Source organism: Microtus oregoni, unplaced genomic scaffold (genome assembly GCF_018167655.1).
Source record: "Microtus oregoni isolate MIOR12 unplaced genomic scaffold, Mior012 000002F_ref0000024, whole genome shotgun sequence".
NCBI classification, from domain to species: domain Eukaryota; kingdom Metazoa; phylum Chordata; class Mammalia; order Rodentia; family Cricetidae; genus Microtus; species Microtus oregoni.
In genome coordinates, this window is record NW_024543061.1 from 55,207,005 (window position 1) to 55,228,266 (window position 21,262).

A 21,262-nucleotide genomic window follows, 5' to 3' on the forward strand; every position below is an offset into this window, starting at 1 on the left:
AGTCTTCAGGACAGCCTGGGAGGTTGTGTATTTTACAGACGGGGAGACTGAGGCACAGAGATTATATAGCATCCCCAAGGTTGCCACATGGCCAGGCATGCTGCCTGCCTTTAATCCCAGCACTCAGGAGGCAGAGCCAGAGGTCTCTCTTTGTGAGTTCTAGGCCGGTCACGGCTACACAGTAAGACCCCGTCTTTAGAATAAAGGGTGATCCACTCTTCAGAGGAGTACAAAGGCAGACAAGGTGCTGGGAGTGTGAAGGGGCACGATTCAACGGGGGTCAGAAAAGGGGCACCAGACATGGCAGAGGAGATGAGACAGGAGGGACCTGTGTGGACTGGGGGAACCAGGTAAGAAGAGGAGAAAGTAACGTGCAGATGAATGAATGCGGGAATGAGTGGATGGATGGGTAAGCGGAGGAACGAGTCAGTGAATGAAGAAATGAATGTGTGGATGAGGGCATGAATGAATGGGGAGAGTGAATGGACGAAGAAAGGAATTAATGAACTAACGATGTGACTAAATGAATGAATGCAGAAAATGAAGAATAAGTGAATGGATAGATGGATGGGTAAGCCTCTTTACTGCTTTCACAGATAAGTTTTTTTTTCCTTTTTATTTATTTATTTTATTATTTTTTTTTTGAGACAGGGTTTCTCTGTGTAGCTTTGGAGCCAGTCCTGGAACTTGTAGACCAAGCTGGTCTTAAACTCACAGAGATCCGCCTGCCTCTGCCTCCCGAGTTCTGGGATTACGCCCGTCTCACAGATAAGTCTTAACCATCTACATGTATAGGGATGTCAGGGGGTAGGAGCGGGGAACAGACCGGCAGGACCCAGGGACCCAGCACACAGGCAGCTGGGCCTGGTAGAAAACTGAAGGTCTCAGCTACCCTCCATCTCCCACTTCACGCTCCCAGCACCGGCCAGAAGAGCCCAGGAGAGCTTGTGTAATCACAGACTTGAAAGGCCAGCCAGGCGGGGTGTCCAGTCAGGGCCAGTGACCGGGGCATTTGCAGTGCAGCTTCGAGAGACCTGGGCTTCACAGGGGCTTTCTCATCTTCCTCCAGCCTGCAGCAGTGGGCCAGGCCTCCTGCTCTGACCCAACAGGACAGAAAGCAAGAAGCTGAAACAATAACATGCCATGAGAGAGCTCTCGCCCAGCTCCAAAGGGGACCAGAGGCCACAGGGCGGCTGCAGATGCCTGAGAAGAACACTGGCTCCCTGGCCCAGAGCTGCACATACACCTCCGCCCAAGAGACAAGGGAAGGAAGGACGGAGCACGGAAGGGAAGGTGAAGCGGAAAAGAACGGAAGATGCCTGGATAGTTGTCCACTCGCATGACCACTGCCACTGACCAGGAAGCAGACTCTATGGGCAGCGCCTCTTTGCAGATGTGAAAGTGGCACAGAGTGTCTGTCGCCTGCTGCTGGGCAAATACGGGGCTCTCAATCAGGCTAGGAGTGGATGGGGTGGTGGGTGTGTACCCCCAGTAGACCCAGGAAAAGTGATAAACATTCGGAGGAAATATTTCCAGGGTTGAGTGGAATGCAGACGGGCTGGTTAGAGAACTTAGAGTGGCCATCGGGCTGGGCTTTGGAGCATAGATAGGAGTTTGCTCCAGCCAGGAAGAGAGGCCTGGGCATCCCTGGGAAGGGAATGATTGGGCAAAATCCCAGTAAAGGGGATGTCACAGTGTGCCCAGGGAGGTTCCAGGAGACCGGGGCAGGAGGAACAGACAATATGTGCCCGAATCTCTCTCTATCTTTCCTCTTTCCTGTCTCCCTTGAGGGGACCTCTTGCTCTTGACATCCCCATGATCCGGCAGACTCCTCTTGTCCTGGGAGAGAGGAGGCACTATGGTGTTACCTGCACCCACACCCTGTGTAGGCTTTGGAGCTTAGGAAGGGAGCCACAAGAAAGATCATATGCACCTTCAGCAGTTGTTGTGAGTGGATATTTAGCATGGATGTGCAGCCAGCACTGTCTCCAAGCCTTGGTCTTTCAACAAGAATTGGGCAGGCAGACGGTTCATGTGCAAGTGTGTATTGTCACAAAGGGCACATGCCAGCACAGCCCAGGCCCAACTGTATAGACCCTTTCACAGGGAAGAAAACACCTCACAGATGGGAAGCCGGACACTCACTCCCGGCGGGCCATTTAGCGGCTTCATTTGGCCCTCATTTGGGGCCATCTGTCTGCTTCCACACTTCTCTGTCTCCACCTGGCCTGGCTCTGTGGCTGCGGAGCACTGTGTCTTTGGCTGCCGAGTCCAGCGTGGGTCCTGTCTAGGCCTCAGAAATGGCACTGTGGGGATCGCTCTGAGGGAGGAGGCTCCAGGGGGCAGTCTCTAAGGGAGTAGGTAGGTCCATTCTAGAGAAGACTTGGGGATGAATTCTCCAGGCTCTCCAGACTCCAAACCAGCAGCAGCTCTTCCCTCTTCTTTTTCTCCTCCGGGAAGCCTCCCCTCCTCAAGCCTACAGACTCCTGTCTGCCGTCTCTAGAGTCACTATCTTACCAACCCCAGAACAGGGCCTTCACGGCACAGGGATTCTTTTCCTTCCCCACTAAGACAGCTCAGACTGCTACTCGGTTGCCCGTCTAGATGCCAGCCTTGGTGGGAAAGAATGACTGGGGTTGGTTGGCAGTTTTATGAAGGGTGATCAGAGAAGGCCAGGGACAATGATGCTGAGATCTGAGCAATGAGAAGGGATCTGCTGGAGTGGGGGGGGGGGGGGCTGCCTGCGCAAAAGCACTGAGGTAGGAGCGGGTTGGGCACATCCAGGGCGTGCCTAGGACCTGGAGGAAAAAGGTTGGGAGAGGGGAGGGGATCTATGACATGACAGGATAGAGTTTATGGCATTTATTTCACCTTGAACCCCCGCCCCTGCCTCCTTCTCTGACATCCACCTCTTCAGAGATGGAGTCTTTTTCCAGTTTCAAACTGAACTCCCAGGGAAGATGCTCTCAAGCCTGTGTCTCCAGCTTCAGCCCCTCTCAGCCCCTTTGGAGAGGTCTCCAAACCCCTGCTCTGTCCTGCATAGAGAAAGAGTGAGCATTTTGCAGCTGGGCCTCCCTCCAGAGCCTGGTTCTACGGCCAGCGGCCATCTGTGGGGTTTGGCCGGAGTCCCGGGCTGGACACTTGTCTCTATATCAGCTCTGGCTCCAGCTCTGCTTAGCAGGCCCCAGGGGAGCTCGGACTGGACTGGCTGTCTAGTATTCACAGATCCCAATTTCCCTGGAGCTTCATGGTGAGACCTCAACAAAGACTTGTCCAGAGCTCCAGAGCGAGAGGCAGCTGCAGGTGGATCAAGCGCTTTGGCAGGCAGTCCTGGGGCCTTTCAGGACAGGGTCTGGGGGGCAGGAGAGATGACCATAGATGTGTCAGATGTTTCCAGAGAGATCAGCTAGGGTGGAACAATCACATCGTCCATGGATTGGGGACCAGAATGAGATAAAGGAGGAAGAAAGAGAAAATCCAAGTCCCTCCTTCCTTCTTATTTTTCCTTCCTTCCTTTCTTCCTTCCTCTGGCCCTCTCTCTCTCTCTCTCTCTCTCTCTCTCTCTCTCTCTCTCTCTCCTTCCTGGTCACAAGGATGCAAGGTGCTCTGCCACAATGACAGACTGAAGCTTCTGGAAGTGTGAACCAAAACAAGTGATTCCTGTATCGGTGACTTTTCTTAGTGCTGAGACAACAAATGGGGGCCCCTACAATGCAATTTAAAAACTGAGGGGTTCATTCAGGCTGTGAGGGTACAACAAGCATGGCGGGGGGTACGGCTGCATGAGTGTGCAGCAGCTCTTCGCATTGCATTCACAGGAAGGAGAAAGATGGAGGCTGGTGCTTAGCCAACTGTGTTCCTCTCATTCAACAGGAAACCCCAGCTGATGGTCCGGTGCAACCTGTATCCAGGTGGATGTTCCTTCCTTAGTTAAGCCTTTCTGGAAATTCTCAAAGGAACTGCCCTGTCTCCTAGGTGACTCCCAGTCCAGTCAAGTTGATCAAGAAGATAAACTATTCCATCCTCCCTTAGGTTGGAACCTTCATGTTTCTAGGAATATAGAGATATATACAAATGGAAAGAACATTTCAGAAGGGCATGCAGTGAAGTTTCCTGGTGGCTATCTGTGGGAAGGGAGTAGAGGGACAAATGATTAAGGGTGCTGATCAAAAGGAAGGGTCACGGGGAGAAAACATGGGGAGACGGGTCAGCAAGGAAAGTGTTGCTGAGCAAGTATAGGGGCGTGAGTCCAGATCCCCAGGACCAGCAGGGTGTGGTGGCACGAGTCTAACTCTGGTGCTGCTGGAGGCAGAGACAGGAAGATTCCTTCAGAGAGGAAGTCCCAGCACAGCAACCTCTGTCCTCTGCATGTGCACACACGCGCATGTGCACACTTATACCACACAAACAAACGCAAAAAAAGAGCAAGGTCTGTCTTCAGCATTGTACTCCTATCTATGTAATAAATAACTGAGACCCCTAAAGAGGGAAGATGAAGGAGAAGGGAAGAGGGGAAAGAAAGGGGAGTTAAAGAGCTCTGGAGAAGGAACAAGAGGTGGGGGTGGGAGAAGCAGCAGCAGTGTGGGGGATGAGCAGGTGCAAGGTTCCTCCTCCCCACTGCTCCATCTGCCAACACCTCTTCAACCCCATCCCTCCAAAATCTGGGGTGCTGTGGTCTTCTCCCCTACAAACATAGCTGTTCTTCTCCGGGTGCCGCCCCAGCCCAGACCCTTCATCCCCCTACCAGGAGGCCCATGTGACTGGCCCCAGCCCTGTTGATTGCACATTGTTCCTCAAGGCTCCATTAACCGTGGGCTTTCCCTCTCAGGAGCTATTCTAGGACCATCAATAGCTTCCGCTTTGAAGAAATGTGCTGAGCGCATGGTTTATCTCATAAATAAGGAGGCTGTGATTAGCTGTCACTCTAACAGCTAATGAGAGCAGGAAGTGCCGGCTGCCTCCAGACTTCCTGAGACACGGGAGCTAAGGGCCACATCCCTGGTTGCCATCCTCTTCATACCAGGTTTCCTCCTGTCACCATCTCACCTGGGCAGTTGGGACCATGTCTGTGTTGACAGAGCGAGGATTGCAGGTCCCCTAGGAAGGCCCTGGAACAAACCAGACTCCCAAGTCAGAATTCTCACCCCAGTGTCCCACAGCCTGCTACTCCAGGAAGGCAGAGATTGTAGAAAGCGAACAGGGCTGAGGTGTGGCAGGCATGGCCCAGTTCACTCCTCAGCTATCTTTGTGCTAACATGGTGCAGTTTGGATTGGCTGTGTGCTAAAGCTGGGTGACCAGCTGGGAGCTTTGTGTAGGTGCAGCAGGCTTTAAGAGGTGGACCTGTAGTAGAAGGTCTTCCATCCCCTGGGGCGGAGTGTGCCCAGGGAGAGGATCATTGGATGGTGCAACGGTTTTGCCCTTCCCTCCCTTCCCCTCCCTTCCCCTCCCTTCCTTTCCTTTCCCCTTCCTTCCCCTTTCTTCCCCTCAGTCCCCTTCTCTGCTCTACCTCCCTCTTTCCTCTCCTCTCTCCTTCCCCCTGCCATGAAGTGAACAACTTTACTCCGCAGCACACACCTCACCATGATGAGCTGTCTCACCTAAAAGCCATGGAAGACAAGAGATGGCAGGTGGCCATGGACCGCATCCAGGAGGCAAAATCACCTTCCTTCCCTGGAAGTCACCATCTCAGGTGCTGTCACACGGGCTGCTGAGGCACATACAGCCTAGTCTCCATTGGCAAGGACACAGCATGTCATTCATAACCTGAGCCTGACCTGTCCTAGGTGGTTTGGCCTGCCCTGCTCCTACCATTATTGTCACCTGGGCATCTGGAAGTGTTTCCATGCTCCCCAAACCCTGCAGTCCTTGGTCAGCATCTGTGAGAGTGGTCACACAAATGCCCAAGCGCTTCTTGAGCCCTGCCTATCTCCACCTCCCAGTGCTGGGGCTATAGGCATGTGAATGCATATTCCTTTTTGTTGTTTGTTTTCACACGGATGTTGGAGACTCCGACTTAGGTCCTCATCTTACGGAGAAAACACTGTTACCCACTGAGCCATCTCCCAAGCGCAGAATGTCTGATTTTTAAAACTGCCATTTGAGTTGCTGACTTGAGTCTCACAAAATCGGGTTCAGTGACTTTGGGCTTGTGATTGGAACAGAATTTCCAATGATTTCAGAAATGGCCTTAAACACACTTCTGCCTTTTAAACCGTTCGTTTTGCTGCTAGGGCATTCTCAGCAGTTTCAATTATTCAGACAAGATTTAATCTTTATGAAAAAATAAACAAATTCACCTCGTTAGCATGCAGATTTGCCTTTTGCTTTATGTGTAACAAAGAACTGCTTTAACATAAATCTCTTTAGGGTTTGTTAGTCAACGTCTGATTTGCATACCTATTTTATATGTCTTGGGCTGCAGAGAGAGTCTAAGAAGCTCAGCCCGCTGTACACAATGGCAGCAAGGGGGCACCTCTCACTCAGTCCTGTGTGGGTTGAATGCACGTGTACCTGCAGGTGACTGGGTACAATCCTGGGCTCTCCATTCGGGTGTGTGGGTATGACGGTTAATATTGACTGTCAACTTCACAGGATCTTGGATAAAAAGGAGACAAGCCTCTAGCACATCTGGGAGATGCTCTAGATTGGGTTAATGGAACAATCCACTCTAAACGTGGCTGTGCATTCCACAGACCGAGGTCTACAGTGCGACCAGCTGCTACATTCCCGCCGCCATGACATCCTTGCATCCCCTGACTGCAAGGTAAAAACCTCCTACTCTTAAGTTGCTTTTGTCATGTATTCGGTCATGGAAACAGAAGTAATACAGTGGCTTACACTCAGATTCTGTGGAGATGGTGCCTGCGATGGAGGAACCACGTGGCTTCTCACCTCTCCTGGTCCACACTACACACAAGAGCATGCGCATGATCTTCTCACACACCGTCTGTCTAGCCATGGCCCTAGACACAAGGGACCCACCCAGGATGCATTATCAGAACGGGTAGGCACCCACACTCAACTCCCACAAGTCCAGCCGTGCCCCCGGGTAAAGTACCTTCCCTTAATAAACCTCGGCTAAAATAAGGACAGGAATCATTCCTACTTCCTTGGCTTGTTAGGACTCAAACACGACCCATAAAGGCCTGTCGGGTAGCTACTGGAACAGTCTCCGCACAGGAACTTCTCCATAATGCCTGTTCTCTGTGATTCAACAGGAGCCAGTGTGTGCCCAGGGTGCCCTCCCTGCAATGTACCTCAGTCCTGTGGTCAGAGTCTCCATCTCATTCCTGTTTCACAGACCACCATGAAACAGAGACACTAAGAAATGAGTGACATTTCCAAACAGTGGCCCTCTATAGAATAACCAGCTCTCGGAAGGTCAAAGGAGGATACGTGAGTCAAGTCACTTTGGGCAGGTCACCTTTTCTCTTCGCTTGATCTATAAAGTACTTACTTTCCCCTTGTGCTGAAGTATTTACAGGATAAAAATGACGCCCATAGGCTCATAGGGAGTGGCACTATTAGGAGGTTTGGCTTTGTTGGAGTGGGTTTTGTGGCTTTTTTGGAGGAACTGTGTCACAGGGGCAGGGATGGGGGACTTAGAAGTCTCAGATGCTCAAACCATGCCCAATTAAATCTTGTTTGAACAAGATTTCTTCCTGATGCCTGCAGATCAAGATGTAGAACTCACAGTTCCTTCTCCAGCACCACGTCTGCCTGCATGCCACCATGCTTCCTGCCATGATGATAATGGACTAAACCTCTGAACTGCAATCCAGCCCTAATTAAATGTTTTCCTTTATAAGAGTTGCCACGGTCATGATCTCTTCACAACAATAGAAACCTAACTAAGACAGCTCAATTGACTTTCAATGATCCTGCACTAAGTGATCGCTGAGTAAATAGCTGACGTGCCTCTTCCACATAGGTAGGACTTACCCAAGGATGGGTGGCTCCCGGATGGTCTCCTGGGGGTGAGAATCCAGTACTTCCACCTTGCCAGTTCTGTTCTGTCCCAAAGATCAGGGTCAAGTGAAGGAGAGATGGGACTGAACCTCATGCGTCCAGCTCAACCGTACAGGAGAGCACCTGGGGAGAACACAGTGCAGGAACAGTGTCTTTGGTAGAGGAATCATACATGCAAGAGCCTGGAACTATCTTTCTAAAGACCTTGAAGTTAATACATAGACCAGATTCAGGCAGTCTGTATGGAGGGAGCCCAAGAGTCCCAGATGCTTTGCACCAGGAGATGGCATAAGGGTCAACAGTACTGGTCTCACTGTGTTTGGGCTCCAAGGAGCCATAGTCCCTTTCCCCACCCAGAGGAGAGGAATGAGTACCAAAGGGAGCAGGAATGAGCTGTGTCTGGGAATTCTAGCAGGGGGAGGGGGGAAATCAGTACAGTTCCTGGAAAATCAGGCAGGCTTCCTGGAGGTGGTAACACTTCAGGCTGACCTTGGTTCCCTCCTGGGAAGCCAGAACTTGTCAACACCAGCAGAGTGTAAATAGGGACCAACCATGTGCCACAAACCAGGACATTCTCTGGATCCCTCCTGGTAGACTTGTGAGAAAAATTCTAGTCTCATTCCTATTCTATACATGAGAAAACTGAGGCTCAGGAAGGTTAGGCCCCTTGCCTAAGGTCAGCGAGCTCCAGCCAGCAAAGTACCACAATGCTTTGTGCTGAGGTGCTGCCCAACTCATCCTGGTGGACTTGCTCCTTTGGTCACTTTGGCATGCTGGAATGTCCACCTACTGATCCCTGCAGGTGAGAGAGGCACAAATATTTTAACGTTCTGCGGTAGGGCCACAGCCAGTAGTGATGTGCCCCAGTGTAACTCGAGGACAAGATGACAAGGTGGCCTCGTGTCCGATTACTTCCCTCAGTTTCCTACCCTACCTTGCTTTTCAGCTCCTGAGCATTCGGTGTCTTCGCTATATGGTCAGGATGAAGGTCTCACTTCTCTAAAGTGGTGGATGAGCCCAACTCTGGTGTCCCGTGCCTTCAGGTACCAACATATAACTGTTGGGACTATCCACTGATGGAGAAATCCTGGGCCCACAACAGGATTGTGGGTAAGGTTACCCCAGCCCTCTGGAAATCAAACACAACCGACAAAGGCCTGTGTGCCCACAGTAGTGATTTTATAGGTTTGGAAGGGGAGTCTCCATCTTGCCACACTTTCAGCCAGCCTGACAGATGGAATTGGATGTTGTCATGGAGACAAAGTCAGATGGAGCAGCAGATAGGGTCGTGAGCAGCAGGCCTGGACAAAAGCAAGGCCAGCAGACCCCTGAGCACATATCCACCTGCAGCAGCCTAGTGACGAGGAGGAAATGGGCTCAGAGAGGGGAAGGACTTGTCCAAGGTCACACAGCAGGTTAGTGACAGCTCATTCTGACTCCCACTTCAGGTTTCATTTAGTGGCTGTCAGGTTTACAAGAAAATCTAGGGACAAGAGGAAGAGTTACTAGCCCTAGAGACAGGCAGACCTAAGGTGGCATCCCAGCCCTGCAACTCCCCACTGTGTGATGCTGAGCCAAGCACTTGAGCTCTCTGTGTGCCTCTGTGTACCCCTGTGTCAGCAGTTAGCATGGGATAAGTGCTTGGAAACGTAGCTAGTACTCAAGTCTTTCTGGCTTTGCCACGAGATAACTGGAGTCTTATGACAAGCCGCTGCTCCCTCCTGAGGACCTCGACTAATCCACAAACTGCTTCTGGTTTGATAATCCATGGATCTGAGACTCAGTGAATTCTCTAAGTTAAGAAAGAGAGGGGATGTTAATAATAGTAACAGCTGTAGTTCCAGCTATTTCTTGAGTACCTTCTATGTGCTAGGGACTCAGCTAGGTGCCAGGCCCTCCAACCCTAGCAGTTTCAGCTTTCTTAAATTCTCCCTTACGTTTCAGCTCCAGGTCATTCAATGGCTCCCCAGTGCTCTCAGGTTCAAGTCTCATGTTTTATTTTAGTGTGGTGTGTGGGTGAACCGTGCACGCAGACCCTGGATTCCTGAAAGGCATCTCCCCTACTCTAAGGTCTCTTGATTTAGTCCTCCCCCCGTGCCTCACACCCACTAAGTGTTCAATAAATATTTGTTGAGCCAATGAATACACAGACGAAGCAGTTCTCTAAATTAGGCCACACAAACTGAAGTCATTGGCAAGCCAGCCACAAGAGCCGGGCAAAAATCTGTGTGCCGTGTCTATTTTTATTTACTTAAATATTTCCTTTTTTTAGATTAAATAAGTGTATCTGAAAAGGAAACTTTGCATCACATTGTAACTAAAAGACCAATATTACTTGCCAGAAATAGGCCTCCAAGAAAATGGACACAAGGTCGAAGTAGAAAGACATCCAACATGTTCTATCCTGTTGCCCACCACAGCTGGAGATGCGGGATTTTCATACATGCTTGCCCATGCTCCTGAGAGGCTTCAACCTCTGCCCAGCACCAACCCAAGGCTCACCCTCTTCCGTGAACGTTCTTACCACCACAGCCAGGGGCTGGCAGCTGACATTTTGGAAATGAGGTGTTACAGAGGATGCTTCTGTAACTCATGAAACTCCTGTGAGTTACCTGACAGACTCTCTCGGATGTTTCATAAGGGGCTGGGGGTCCTGCCTCTTTTGTAGCTACAGTGCATGGGCACGTGTGTACACGACACACACACACACACACACACACACACACACTCCTCATGCTTCAGGGATAGCACTCAGCGCTCTATCACGCCAAGTTTGTGGTTCGCTACCATCCGCTTAGAGGCCATTCCTTGAGCGATGCAGCTGGGCTGGGAGGCATATGGGGCTGAGGTGGAGGGGAGGGTGCTATGAGAACATTTTAATATTTAATATCCATCCGAGAGGCAAGCCTAAGAAACTGTCTTGACTGCCAGGGGAAGCTTTTTGTGGGAGGTCAAACAGATGCAGAGATGTGGAAAGATGGAAACAAAAGCCAATCAGGGCCTGGAGAGATGGTTCGGTGGTTAGGAGCACTAGTTGTGCTTTCTGGAGGACCAGGATTTGGTTCTCAGAGCCCACATGGTGGTTACAACCATCTGTAACTCCAATTCCAGGGGATGCAAAGTCCTCTTCTGAAGTCTGCAGGCAGCAGGTATACACACGCATGAGCATACCTACACAGATACACAAAATAAGAATGAATCAACCTTTTAAAAAGTGTCTGATTATTCAGAGAATCATTCTGCCTTCAGGCACTGCTGCATCAGAGGGCTTGAACTACATTCACTGGGCCTCTGTTGGCCTCATTTCCGTTTTCCTCTATGTTCCCGTACATTCAGGTAGGATTTTTCCAGGTGTGTCAGTCAGTCCAGATTTAGAAACCTGTCGATGACCAAGACTTTTGGTAAAAGTCCCAGATGGAGGTGTCATTAGCCTAACATCTGTCGCATGCCCTTGCTTTGAGGCGATATGTCCTGACTGGCAGGGTTCTGGGTCACAGTCCCACTTGCGGAAGTGCGCTCTCTACCCATTCGTATGAGTGGGAGGAGTTGGGAGAAGGTCCCTCAGTAAAAACAGAGGTCCTGAGACAGGAAGACATAGGAAGGGTTAGCAGGCTTGCAAAAGCAACCCTTCCCCTTGCTTCCACACCCAGATTTCCCCTGACAGTTTTGTAGATTTAACCACGCCCCCTCCCCAGTAGCACTTTCCTGAATGGATGCAACTGTCATCCCAACCTGGGCTAGGACCCTTGCAGCACAAATAATAAAAACACAGAGACAGAAATTGGGGTTCAACCCAAAAATCAGAAAAGCAAAGCAGCCAAGCCAGCAGAGAAGTCTTACCTCTACCAAAGCTGGGTGACTACAAACTAAACCTCTCTCTCCTCCCATTTTATATTCCCACTAGTACTGGGGTTAAAGGTGTAGGCCACCACCACCGAATTTGTTTCTGCATTGATCTTGTGTAGGCCAGAGTAGCCTTGAACTCACAGAGATCCATCTGCCTCTATCTCCCAAATCCTAGGATTAAAGATGTGTGTCACCATTACCTGACCTCTAGTGGATTTAGCTTTGCCTCTGGTCTTCAGGCAAGATTTATTTATTAAAATACAAGTAATATACTACTACAGACCCTCACGGTGGCCCTGGCCAATTTTGTCATTCTAGGCTCCCTAATGTTTTTTCCAAGAAAGCCTGTTTCTCTTACTGGCCCCATAAGAGCTAGGGCCTGTGTCTACCACTGTGTCCCTAAGCCCGAACCAGCGTATGTTGCACTAAAGGAGCTCATGAAAGATTTGTTTGAAGCACAGACAGCATCCAGTAACCAGTCAGGGGGTTCCAGAGAGCGCTAAGCCTCCGTTCTTGTGGAAGTGAGTGTGGAGAAAGTGAGTTCGGGTGGCCTTTGGGAGTTGAGGCTGGAGACCCCATGATGGATGAAAATAGTGAATGGAAAATCAAATAGTAAATAACAGACTTGGGGACAGAAGCGGGGAGGGCAACATTGCAGCAGAGAAGGAGTTCTCTCTGAGTTTGAGGGGACTGTGGAAAATGCAGGCATGGCCATTCCCCCAACGGCTCTATGGAAGGAGCCAGGAGGTCTGGACTTCGAGAGAGAGGCAGCTGGCACTGTGCTGGGGCTGGTCAGAAGCAGGGATGTTCTAGACAACCAACCCCTCACACCTCACAAGCTGGAAGCAGAGCACCTAGGCGTCTTAGCCAACCCTGGGTTTCCAGATTGGAGTCTGCTGTATACGCACACATGCACACGCATGCGCAGAGTGTAGTCTGCTGTATACACATACACACACATGAGCAGATTGGAGTCTGCTGTACACGCACACATGCGTGAGCGTGCACACACACAGATTGTAGTCTGCTGTACGCATCCACGCACACACACAGATTAGTCTGCTGTACACACACACAGAGATTGTAGTCTGCTGTACACACCTGCGCAGATTTTAGTCTGCTGTAAATACACAGATTGTAGTCTGCTGTACACACAAACATGCACGCACACACACCCCTTCATGACACACCCCTGCAGAGGCCATCTTTCCCAGCCTAGTATTTCCAGGTAGAAACAGCAAGGCAGCAACAGACAGGACAAGAAGGGAGGGCTCAAGAGTCCTAAACCAGCTCCCACAGTACCCCCAAGAGAGAAGGTCTGACAGAACCAGAGAAACCAAAAGACAAATTGAAGTAAACCTTTGAGGCCAGGAGATTGAAGGGGGATGGAGGCCAACAAGAAGATGGAGAGGGAGCAGGGCTGGGAGAGAGAAGGAGGTCAGAGAGAGAGGAAGAGAGGAGGGGATGGAGAGAAGGGGGGCAAGGAAGGAGGGGAGCAGGGCCGAAGGAAAGAGGGTGCCAGCAGAGGAAGGAGGGGAGCCAGGCAGAGGGAGGAGGGGGCTGGTAGAGAGAGGCGAAGGCAGAGGGGGAGGGGTGCAGGGTAGAAGGAGGAGGAGAGTAGAACAGAGGTAAGTGGGAGAGAGGTGCAGGAGCAGAAAAGGTGGGAAAGGCGAGGTGGAGTCAGCAGAGTAGGGGCGGGCAAGACGGCGCGGACAAGTCCCGCCCAATGGGCGTGCCCTATAGCCCCGCCCCTCCGCCCGCCCTCGAAGCCCTAGCGAGCTGAGAGGTTGCAGGCGAGCTGTGCGAGCCCAGGAGCCCAGGCGCCCGCGTCCTAGCGCGGCCGACCCCGGAGCGGCCCGCGCAGCCCCGGCTGCAGGTAGGAGGGGAGCTGGCGTCGGGGCGCTGGGTGGAGGGTGGGTTCCTAGGCTGCAGCGACCCCCGTCCTCGCCTCCGACGTGCGCCGGCTGCAGCCCAGGGATGCTCCGGAGGCGGGAGGGTCACAAGAGGCTGGGTGCCGTCGATGTCCTGGTTCATTTCCCAGTCGACGACGGGGTATCCAGGAGGGAGCTAGACTAACGTGCGCCACGTCCCCAGTTTCCGCATGCTTCATTCTCTCTGGGGCGGGAAGGATGTAAAGGCTAGGGACCACCTGAGGATGGGGACATCTCCTTTCCATTCTGGGGCACCTCAAGCTCTCTGGAAACCCTAGCTTCAAGAAAGTGCACAACAGCCTGGGCTGAGCGCGCGCAAGCTGGCGCTGCTGCCCTGCTCACCCAAGAGTTGTCCAGTGCAAGAGGTGGATCGGGCCAGGACTTACAGCGGTTTGGGTGGCAAACCTTCCTTCCTTTTTGTGAATGACCATAGGTTCTCCATGCCCAATCCCCCTGTATGCACTCATCCCCGTCCCCATGGGTGACACCCACAGAGGTCCTGTTCTGTGGTTGCTCTGGGCTTCCAACAAGAGACTCAGAATGGCCAGCTCTGTACAGAGCCAACGTCCTTTCAAATCAGACCCGAGTCTCAAGGAGAAAATTGGATTTTTGAAAGCCAGTTGTTAAGACCAAGATACATAAGGTCCATGGACTGAACCTCCTGGCCACGAAGATCAGGGTGAACGGGATTGTGACCACATCCGGGAAGGGACTATGTCCAGCTGAGCGGAACCAGTTTTTCTATGGCATGCGGGGTGTGTGTTGGGCAAGAGAAAAAAATGATGTCCTGAGTCCTGCCTGTATTTCTATATATCTGTTGTTGTGAACTTTGATGGAAATAGTGGAGCCCGCATACCCCAACTTCCAAATTGCAAAACAAAAGAGGTCTGTGGAAATTCAAAGTGTCCTGCAGTCTTCCCCCACCCCAGTTCTGGGGAGACTGAACCAGACCTAGCACCTCCAAGTCAAAGCATCCTCAGACCCTCTTCAAAGCAAAGGAGAAGGTGAGAAAGTGGCCCTGGGAGGTTGAGTCCCTGCTGAGAGAGGAGAAACGAGGGAGTTTTCCCCAGAACAGGAGGGCAAAATGGCTGAGCCTCCCTCGAGCTTCAGAAAGGAATCGCCAGGCAGGCAGCAAACAAAGAAAGCGCTCTGTCTCTAGCCAAGTGCTGGCTTGGTGGCCAGTGACGAGAGGACAAACAGTGAGTCCCAGGCAGCGAGACACAGGCCGGCCTGTCCCCAGAGCCTCTGTGGAGTGGGGTTCCCTGAGAAAGGCATAGAAGACAGGCAGCTACCACCGAAGGAGAAAGCAGTAGTGGTCATTCCCCAGTGGAACCCTCCTTCCTTGGAAGTAGGATCTCTGGAATGAAGCTCTAATGAGGAGTTCAGAGGCCAAGGCAAGGCTAAGGAAAGATGCAGAACCTTCACACTTCTGTCAGCACAGTATTTGACATTCCTGGAAACTCAGGAGCTAAGGCTGTGAATTCATCCACCGAGAAGGAACTCAATGTGTTCAAGAATAAAGCCCACCTGGGAGGAAGGTGATTGCCTAATGGTCCAGCTAGCAGGGACCTGCCCTTATCTGCCTGTGTCGGTGAGACAGGAAGGCTGTAAAATGCTTCCTTCGAATCCACAGCCAGGAACGAATGAACGCGCCCTGGGTGAGGGTTCAGTGTGGGCTGAACACTGCCATTGCTTGGCTGGGTGACCTTGGCCAAGTTCTAGTCCCCCTTGGAAAGAAGAAATGGAATGTTGAAGCCTTTTGGTGTGCCAAGCTTGTAATTTCTATCCTAACCTCACTAAAAAAAGGGGGGGGGGGCTGCCTTAAGCCCTACTTTAGAATCAAGGGAGAATGAGAAAAAGGGGGGGGGGAGTGACTTGCCCAAGGTCACACAGAGAGGAGGAGTTGCGGCAAAGATTTGGTCCTGCTCTTCTGAGTCCCCAGCCGGGGCTGCCTTATTGTGCTTCTCTGGCCACACATCTTCACAGCTGTAAAGTGGGATAGTCAAGTGTAGGTCACTGACAGTGGGATTTCATGGTGGACTGGGACAGTTCCTCCAGACCTGCTGTCAGAAAAATGGTTGCTTCTCTTCCTTTCCTGCAAGGGACAGGTCCAGAGCAGCATTAAATAAATTGCCCTCCTGTAGAAATCCTGTCCCTAGGACGGGCTGTGAGATATCTCTCAGGTCACTTGAAACTCAGAATTGACTTTTCCTCCTTGCCTCTTGCTTCTGTTGATGTCAGATGCCTGGCCAAGGGTCGACCCTAGCAAATCCAGCCTTGGCCACAATTTGCAGCCCTCCGCATTCCCAAAGGCTCCCCATGACCATGCAAGTAAGCTGGAAGCCATGCCTTTCCTTGCGTCCTGTTCCAGAGCTTGCCAGATAGCCCCTCGGTCCCAAGCTGTGTTCACCCAGCTTCCTTTTCCCTCAGAGGAATTCCTGAAGCCAAACCCAATGAGAGCCCCTTTGTCACCTTGCCTGGTCCCGAAATGGAAATGTGGCAACAGGCCTGTCTTTGCCTAAATAAGAGCTGTCCCTTCCACTCAACTGGGTAATGTTGCCAATTCTTCACCTGGTCAGCCCTTGCTGGGATGGAAATGACCTTAAAATGACTTCAAATGACCTTGAAATGACTTCAACTGCAAAAAGCAGTCCCCCCCCACACAGACAGCTAAAGAGAGCAGTTCCTCCCTCAGTGGTGAGGTCACCAAGCAGCCACTGCTCCAAGATTTGCTGACTTTTTAAGTTTCTTTTTTCTTTTCCATCCTTCTTTTCTTCCTTCCTTCTTATTTTTCCTTTCTCTCTCTCTCTCTCTCTCTCTCTCTCTCTCTCTCTCTCTCTCTCTCATCAGCTTTGCCCTATTCTCTGAAAGCCATTGTGAAGTAGTGGAAGAGAACTTGGCCCCTGAGAGTAAAGAGGCTGGGTGGCCAGATTTGAATCTCAAAATAGGGCTTCCTGGGAGAGGTGTCTGTAAACTTCTTAGACACCCACCGCTGTCGTTAACTCCTGACCAACCCTGATCCCTCGGCTGTGGAAGGAAGGCCAGTGAAACCCACTCAGAGCAGAGACCCTTCCTGGTACAGGCGGTAGGTGTGAGCACAAGCGGTGACCTGGAATTTGGCTATAAACAAAGGCAGAGTTTTCAAGAACCCTTGTCCCCAGGACAGCATTGCAGATACAGTGACAGCTGTCCTTGCTGCCACACTGACAAAATGCCAGGGAATCTGGTCCTGCTGCACTTTTGTGGTGGCAGTTAATTTTCGCAAGCCCCTGTGAGGTGTGCATAACTGTCCCTGTGCAGAGGGAGTAACAGAGGAGGACAGTAAATGACCCTGAGTCCAAACTCAAGCTCCCCTGCAGAAGATACCTCCTGCTGTGGCGCCCAGGCACAGCCTGCTAGAGAAACCTCAGGATTTGCCTCCATCACCTGAGGCCCCTCATCTCCAGGCTGGGCATCTGCCTAGAGGCTCTTGCCTGCGGGAGGAAGCTGAAGTTTGGAGACCTCTGCTGTTATAATGCAGAACTGAGATTCTAGCTGAGATCACCATCCTATTCAAAGGGATCTGTGGCCTGCACTTCACTTAAAGCTGGTATTGGTGACATGCACCTGGCCACCACCTTTCCCAAACTCCTGGGTTTCTCATCTTTTGTTCCCCCCACCTCCCTGCTCTGAGAGCCATTGAGAGCAGCCCAAGAAAGCCATCAGTTCCGTTTCCAGTGATCTGACATGACACAGAAAGGGGCATCCGATTCGCTGTGAGCTGCCTGCAGCGAATAGCCTTCTATTTTTATATTTCTCACAAATTGGAAATTACAAGGAGACCAGGTCTTGGAGAATGATTGGTGGTGGCACTCGAAAGGTGGGGGAGATATGCACTTGGGTGGAACGGAGCACATTAAGGTGCTGGGCCCCTCAGCTGGCAAAGGGGCCCTGGGCTTCTGGGGCTGGGTGTAATCCTGACACGCAAGCAAGTGAGAAAGGCAGAAATTGGTGGCTGCTTCAGACAGTGACCTGCCACACTGCTCACCTGTCAGCTGCCTGATGTCTGCAAGGCCAGTGTCTTGCGCCACCTCTTGAGCTAGCTGAGCCTTAGACAGAGGGACGTTCAAGGTCAAAGATGCCCTGGGAGGCGCTGGCTACAGGTAGCCTCCCTGGCCTTCCTGCTTGAGAAGAGCAGAGAGAGCACACAGTTGCCATGAGAGGAGTGTAGACATTTGGAGCCAATGTTTTGGCTGCAAACTGGTGCTGACCACACGACTCCTGGTTATCAGAGTAGCACTTTATAGTTTGTAAACCACGCCCTTGCTGGTGGGATGGAGAAGTAACCCAGGAAAAGATTAGAGAAGAATCCTAGAGAAGAGTCTTCCATCAACCAGAGAGAATCTTATTTTCAGATAGTTTTTCTCATAAACCTAAATCTGATTGACCTTGACCTAAATGAGTTCTCTTGGCTCAGGGAGAGAATATTTACTCATCTAATATGTAGAATTTCAGTTTTCAAAGCATTTTCTTAGTTGAGCCAGGCACTCCAAAGACACTCTTACCATTACTATCCTCATCTTTTGGGGAAACTGAGGCTCAGAGGACTCCAAGTCCTTGCCTGTACCTTGGCTTTGCAGCCGACATGGGTCCTCTTTACTGAGCCCTTCTTCCTGAGAGGGAACCTGGGTAGCACCATACTTGCAAGAAGAGGAACCCACAGCACCGGGGGTTGAGGTGGCAGATGTCAAGGATGGGCTCAACCCAGAGACTGCCGAGTAAAGGACTGTCTCTCTACTTATTTGAGCCTTATCTGGGCTCTGACCAAAAACTGTCATTGTCTTGGTCATGGTCAGAGTTTAGGGTTCAAAAGTGTGATCCTTTGGTCTCAGCAGTAGCCAGATATGGAGGAGGGAGAGATGTGTGTTCTCAAACAGGCCTGCATGACACAGGCATTCCCATTTGAAGGAATTGGGGTGACACGAACCCTCCAGCCTTTGTTAGGTTATACAGAGGGGTCTGTGGTCTCAGAAGCCAGGAAGGATGTGGAGCAACATTCCTATGTAAGCCAGTTTATCTGAAGACCACTGTCGGAGCATCACGTGGCTACAAGTGAGCTCAACATGGATGGGGGATGGGCACATAATAGATCACCTGCTTAGAATTGATGTTGAACACTTGCTGTGCTGATGGCTGTGACATCTTACCTGTTTGGGACACTTGCCTCTGGGGTGCAATAGGGGAGGTAGGAGGCCTGGGGGCTTCTCCAGTCCCCTAGCTGTTGTAAGGTGGACTAAAGAACCTGACCGGTCATCTGACTGCTGCCTGAGTGTCCCACCTCCAGGCCCTGGACAAGGCTGGCCGGTTATGTGACTGCTGCCCGCGTGCCCCACCTCCAGGCCCTGGGCAAGGCTGAGCCCCTCACTTCACCCACTGCAAGGTTGGTGCTGGGGTGGATGCTCTCCTCAGCTCTGAGGCAGGGACCCGGAGAGTGGGTGCCCTGCTTGTCAGCTATGTTCGGATGGAGTTTTGCTGATGCTGAAGCCCATGTTTTTCCATGTTGTTCACTTCTTTGAAAAGCACCTGAGCAGAAAGAAGGCTGTGTAGAGGTGACAGGAGGAGCTGTGAGGAGATGGGGCTCATTCTTTGCAATTACTATGACTACTTCCAGAGCTTGAGATCAAGGACTCGCGTCTAATTAAAAACAAAAAACAAACAAAAAAAAATAGGAAACCGTAACACCTCCCACCTTTGCAAAAAAATAAAAAAAAAAAACAAAAAACAGTATTCATGGAGAAAGGCGAGAAGCAGTCTTACCTATGTATGTTTGTAAAAATGGGGTTTAAAGGCAGGTGTGTGCCATTTAACAGGTTTTCTCAGAAAGAAAGTGCAGATGATACATGGGGTCACCCCCCTAATATTGACTCTGTGACATGATACAGAGCCAGCCACGGTACCAAGAACCTCCATAAGAAACAGAGACACCAGAATTGAAGGGGTGTCCCAAGTTAGTTCACAGACCGTGACAGAGCTGGGACTCCATGAGACCCTAGCTAGCACACCCGAGAAGGAAGCGGAGAGTCACCTCCTGCCTGGCTTTAGGCTGCAGGGACCATGGATGCGTCTCTTCTCAGGACTGCTGACCAGGATAGCCGTCCTTTTGCTGCTGCCTGTTCCTCAGGCTCCAGGCTCGGTTGGGGGAGGGAAGCTGCCCATCCCACTTCCTCCTCACCCCCTGAATTTCTCCATGACACCCTCCTGAGACTAATGGCTGGGTAAGACGAGCCGCTCTTTCTCCAAATGGCATTGAATGGCAGTAATGACAGAGCAGATGTGGTTCCTCTCCTTTGGTAGGGCTTCAATGGAAACGCCAAGCCCGGGGAGTTCAATGGCAGTGCAGGGCTGCCGGCAGCCTGCTCAAAAGAGATGCCATAGGCCAGGGCCAGGGCAGAGCACCCCTCTGCAGCCTTGGAGGCTCACTAGGTCCCAGAGGCGCCAGTGTCCTTCCTAGGCTTGGGGTCCTCAACTGTTTCTGGGACATCCATCCATGGCAGCTTTGGGAGACTTTTCTGGAGGCCTCTGGGGACCTAAATAAGTTAGATACTGGTTAGGACAGGTGTGGGCATTCAGTCACACCAGATAGAATGTTGTGCGCCTACTGTGTGCCAGGTTCTGGAAAATAAGAGCTTCTCATTGTGGAAACTGTATCTCTTCAGGGACCCAGATCATCATTCCCTTTCCTTCTCCATCATCTGCGTGGTTCCTTGAGTGACAGCCAGAAGTCACACAGCTGGGGACCATAGCAATAGGAGCTAAGGGCTAAGTGGGTAGAGAGGCAGCCAGTAGACAGGCCATTCTTCATGTCCTATTGCTTCAGCTTCCTAGATAGTATGTCCCTGGTTTCTGAGGAGAACATGGACCTTACCCAGGCTGTTCTGCCTCAGTTTGCCTATCCACAGAATGGGAAGAAAGGGGTCTATGATGACTGCTGGTGGAACTGTGTATCCCAACCAACCAACTCTAATGCTGGGGGATCGGGGAGATGGTTCAGTGTCTGGAGGTGACATGTTAGAATTGGTTTATCAGGAAAGACTGCCACCACTCAAGACAGCTTCCAGTTCATTCTCTGGCCTAAAATATTATCCTAACCTCCCACATTGGTCGCTATAGTGGCGTTTTTAGACCTAGCAGGCTGCTTCTCGGGATTTTGAAGCTAAAACCACAAGCACACCCACTGTAGGCAGCCCTGTGTTACAGATGGGTAAACTGAGGCCTAGACAGTTGTCCTAGGCCCAACAGATGCTAGGACCCAGAACTTCTCACCCAGCCTCGCTGCTCTTTCCCCTGCCCCAAGCCGGCCCAGCTTGACTGTTGAGAAATTATTAAATGGAGTTGGAGGAAGGACTCTGGTTGCCGTGACAACGGAGCATGTGTCCTCGGGAGATAATGGCGTTGCACAAGGAGAGCGATGCGTGTGGAATGCTGATCCGGGAGCTTCTGGAGTGAGGGAGCCTGTGAGAAAGCAGAGGGGATTATG

General features: G+C 51.3%; 1 protein-coding gene across 2 annotated transcripts in view; it reads left to right on the plus strand.

Annotated features, from left to right (window-relative positions):
- The first annotated feature begins 13,541 nt into the window (after positions 1 to 13,541).
- Slc6a1 (solute carrier family 6 member 1) overlaps positions 13,542 to 21,262 on the plus strand; it is a 34,160-nt gene continuing 26,439 nt past the window's right edge. The window contains exon 1 of one of the 2 annotated variants that reach the window (XM_041640000.1): positions 13,542 to 13,691. The gene's annotated coding sequence lies outside the window, so the exon portion shown is untranslated. Of the gene's footprint in view, positions 13,692 to 14,086; positions 14,112 to 21,262 lie in introns of those variants that run through there. The other variant, XM_041640006.1, reaches the window with a different exon arrangement.